The following is a 4,540-nucleotide window of genomic DNA, read 5'->3' as shown; positions in this document are numbered from 1 at the left end:
TGCCATTAAATACATTTCTTAAGTATTGTATTGGGCCCACCTGCCATAGAATTCAGAGTTCTTCTCACCTTAGGTCCCTCTTGCAGGCAGGAAAAGGTCTGTGGAAGAGTGGCTAGCCACCCAGCCAGGAGGTCAAGTGAGGCTGGTGGCTCAGCTCAGTGAGCCTGGTCAGACTCCTTCCCAACCTGGGTCCTTGGTAACCTCATTCTGCTTTGGTGTGGCTGCATTGTTTTGAGGGCTGTTCCTCAAGTAGAAAGACATTATTGACCTTTGCCAAAAAGACAGGATGGGCTCCCAGAATGCAAATAAACCTTTCCCATTTCTTAAGTGACTCACTTTCTTCATCCTTCCTGGATGGTAGTCACTTTGTTAAAGTGGGAGACTTTGTAAATCTAGTGACGTTTTCATTCGATAAGCTGAGTCACCGTTAGATACGTCCACTTCTACCTTTGTGTTTTATCTTCTCTGGGAAGAAGATGGCAATGTTTTTCTCCCACAGTGTAATATGCAGGGTATATCATGTCTTCTGCAGGCTTCCCAAGTGAGTGACTTAGCTTGACAATTTAGGCGAGCATTTTTTCCCCATTTTCTGGTTTGGGCTCTCTGTGATGTTTCTTGGGAATGCTTAGGAAGTTTTAATCACTCAGGACCCAAGTGTAGCCTCAGAGCAATACCAGAGTGAGGTATTTGTCTACATTCCTAGCTGTAACCCAACGTCTAGTCCAACGTTTGGCTGCCATTAGGAAGGAGGTGGAGCACCTTTGTTTAAGGTCGTATAATTTTCCTACACTAACAAATATTCTTTTACGATATAACTTTTAGTGATAGTATTCATGACATAATATGGATATTCTGTACTTTATTTAAAAATTCCTTTATAATTGGAAATTTAGACTGTTCTTTTTTGGCTATTGGAAATTTTCATGAGCATCTTGGTACATATACCTATGAAAATTATGTTATTTGTACATGTATAGGAAGGTCTGTTTTATCACATGAGACCCTGAATCCACAGGAAAGTGAACTGACGATGTAGAGACAAGTGTTGATAAAAGGGAGTGGAAAGAACATACCTTCTCTTTGAGTTAAGGCAAAGAGTGTATGGGCACTGACACCAGCTCCAGAGAACCCTGAACAAACTCAATATCACTATTGCTTTGCCAATTTCATTTGACGCCCAGAGTTCTAAGATGTTCAGGATGCTCTTTTTCTCCCTCTCAGCTGTTCATGGTAAGGTTAGTGGAACCTTGGAAATATCTCTCTAACAATTCTAGCCAACAGGAACACCCTCAAAATGTTGATCTAAGCCCTCCTTTGTTTTGTGAGATGTTAGATGAATTTAAGAGTGCATTTACTGAAGTGGCCTATATTTTCTGAGGACATTTCTTTAGTTCTTTTTCTGCAGAAAAGGGGGGTTGTATCATTGTTATTCTCATTGTTATTCTGGGTATATCTTCTCCATGGGTGATTTACTGCAGAAAGTCCTGGCTTTTTTTTGCTCCAACACATTCCTGGAGACTGCGTCCTCAAGTAGATTTAAAAAAATCATATTTTCTAATGAGAATAACACCAAAGTGGGAAACCAACATATTCCTATCAATTAATTTAGAATCAAATAAATATGGATATGGTAAATAATCCATATTTACCATATGGATTAAAACAAACAAACATTTTTCAATAAATTTTCTAAATTTTCATTAGAGCAATCAGACATTCAAAGTAGTTCCACTAATTCAGGTCATATGAAGTGAACATAAATGTATGGCACATATTGTTTATTCAAAGGGCCCTAAATATACATGGAAAGTAATAATAGATACTATAAAAACAGTATGATAAATCAGTGTGACAGATTTGGCCATGTCCTTTAATTTTGCTCCCCTGCCACCTGCCTCACCCCACCTCAGATGCAGGATTCACACCCCTACCAGCAGGGATCTTCCTAAAATGCAAACCCAGCATGTTATTTCTTTAAAAAAAACTCTTTGGCAGTTCCCCAGTGCTCCTAAAATAGACTCAAGTCCCTCCGTGAGGCATTCAAGCCCTCCACATCCTGGCCTCTGGCCTTTAGGGTCATGCAGCACCTATCTAGGCTTCACACTTCATATTCCAGTGATGCTGAGCTAATTGTATACTCCCTCTCCCCCAAATATTTCACATGACCATGCCTTTGATCAGGCCTCTTTTTTTGTCTGGAAATATAGTCCTTTCTCCTACAACTTTTGTTGGCTAACTCCTACTTATGCTTCAAGACTCAGCGTTGGCGTCTTCTCCTTAGGAAATCTTCCACAATTTCAGCAGGGCATGATTTCTTCTATATTTATGTCTGCCCCTCCTACTCTACTGTAGACTCCAAATTCTGCTAAACTCTGCATCCCAACATCAAACTCTGCATCCCAGCATCAAACACGATACCTGGATTTAGTCAAAGCTTTAAATGTTTGCTGAGTGCCAGATCAGGGCAGCTGGGAAAGCGGTTGAACTACTACTCAGGACACCACCTGGGTGAGCAGACCTAAGCGGTATGTGGACTACACTTTGCTGGATGGAGCATCAGTGCAACTAGCCAGGGTATCTTGAACACAGGCATGTCACCTGCCATGGTCTCCTCTCTAAGAAGGAGGAAGAAGACTGGGCACCAGGTATGTTTTGAGTCTTTGCTGAATCTGAGAATCTCTTGGACCCACACAGGCTGGATTTCTGGAGTTAGGAGAGAAAGTATGGACTTCATGTCATTGGGCGAGTAAAAGAGAAAGGCGGACATGGTGAGTGGGACAAGGTGTCGCTCAACATTACAGGAATGCACAAGAACAAGGGCAGGCTTTGAGGAAAGGAACGATTAGAAGACATTTTCCTCCTTTTCTTCATCTTCCTTTTCCATTCTTTTTCATTCACTGTCCTTTTTATTTTTCTTTCTTCTTCTTCCTCTGCCTCTTTAGTTTTGGCAGGCATGTTACATTTTATATCCTAAATAGTCTTTTAATAGTAGTGTCATAGAGAAAAAAGGTAGAGAAAAATATATAAAAGTGCAAAATAAATTTGAGCTTAAAAAGAGAGTGGAAATTAAAGAAAGGGCAAGTAAAGTGTATCATTTATTAAGTTGGACATCGCAAGCTTTAAAATCAATTGTAAATCAAGCACTTGCATTATGCAAAGCATATTGCCTTGGTTCATAAATCTAGTAACATTAGTGCTGCTAGAATGAAGTGCAAGTTCAAGATGCTGGGTTATGAACCAAAAATAGGAAAATATATAGCGTTCGGTGATATGGCATCAATGTTTAATCTCCCTCTTCCCCTGTCAATCATGCATAAAATATTGAGTTTATTTGGTCATTTGTGGATCATAATTTGCATAAACTCATTATGACTTCTTGTGAATAGTTTGAGAAGCTGAAGAAAAAAATACCACACTTCAGAACACGTATATCACAGGGAAGCCCACCAGTGCTGGAGTAAGAGCACAGAGGAATTTCCTTGCTGTTCAATTTATAGTGTCTGCTTGAAAGAGTTGTTTTCTGTGTTTAATTTAAGATATGTCCTCAAGCTAGGACATCATTTCAGCCTCTCTATTCATTGTTTCTCACAACATGGGCTGCTGACCTGCATTAGAATAACCCGAGGTGCTTCCTTTGATCCAGATTCCTGTCCCCCATGCCCCTCAGACCTACAAGATCAGAATACCAGAGAGTGGGTGCTGGGCTTTGCTGACTGTTTAAAAGCCATCAGAGCCCATTTTCTGCAGCATGCCCACATAGGGCCTGCTGATTGTATGTTATGAAGCTGATGGTTAGTACCGAGTTGCAGGTACTGAAGTGAGGGAACATCGTGTAAGCTCTAAGTCATGTTAGATGGAAGATGTGGTTTGCTGTCAGAAACTATTGAACTGGAATCAGAAATTGTAGGTGATAACCATTCACGTAACACAAAAGGCAAAGCTTGTGAGTCTCTAGGGGCTGACCTAGTGGCAGGCAAGGACTCCTGGGTGGCCATGGGAAACCCTTCCCTAGTGAGATGACAAAGCAGTGGCTCGAACAGTGCCCATGACCCCGGAGAGGCCAGAGGGTCTTAACCACAATTGTGTTTGGCTGCCTGACTCATGCATGGGAGGTTTTTTTTCAGAGAATAATCCTGACCTTGAATTAAACCGCACAGGGAAGTGGTCTGTTTTGTAGGCTGTGAATTGCATCCAAGCCACAGCTTAATTCATCTGCTGCTCTATACAATTCCTGAGCCTTCAGCTAGCCAGCCCTTCTGCCACCAGCAAAGCAGGCCCGCAGTGAAGTTGTAGGGCCAGATGCATGGGCAGCCGGCCCACTGTATCTTAGTGCAGAGAACAGAAAGTCATATCATAATCTCTCTTCATGGCTTTCAAACCATTTGATGATATCACAGAAATATTTAAACATATTTTCATGCTCTGACCCACTCCCTCTTCTGATAATCTTCTAGAATATTACCGTGCCTATTATATTGTTTCTGTTCCTAGCGATATAATGCCTAATAAAGTGTATCATTGAAAATACACCCTGTATTTT

This window comes from Pteropus vampyrus, unplaced genomic scaffold (assembly GCF_000151845.1).
Source record: "Pteropus vampyrus isolate Shadow unplaced genomic scaffold, Pvam_2.0 Scaffold56, whole genome shotgun sequence".
In the NCBI taxonomy this organism is placed as follows: Eukaryota; Metazoa; Chordata; class Mammalia; order Chiroptera; family Pteropodidae; genus Pteropus; species Pteropus vampyrus.
Note: the sequence above shows the minus strand (reverse complement) of the source record.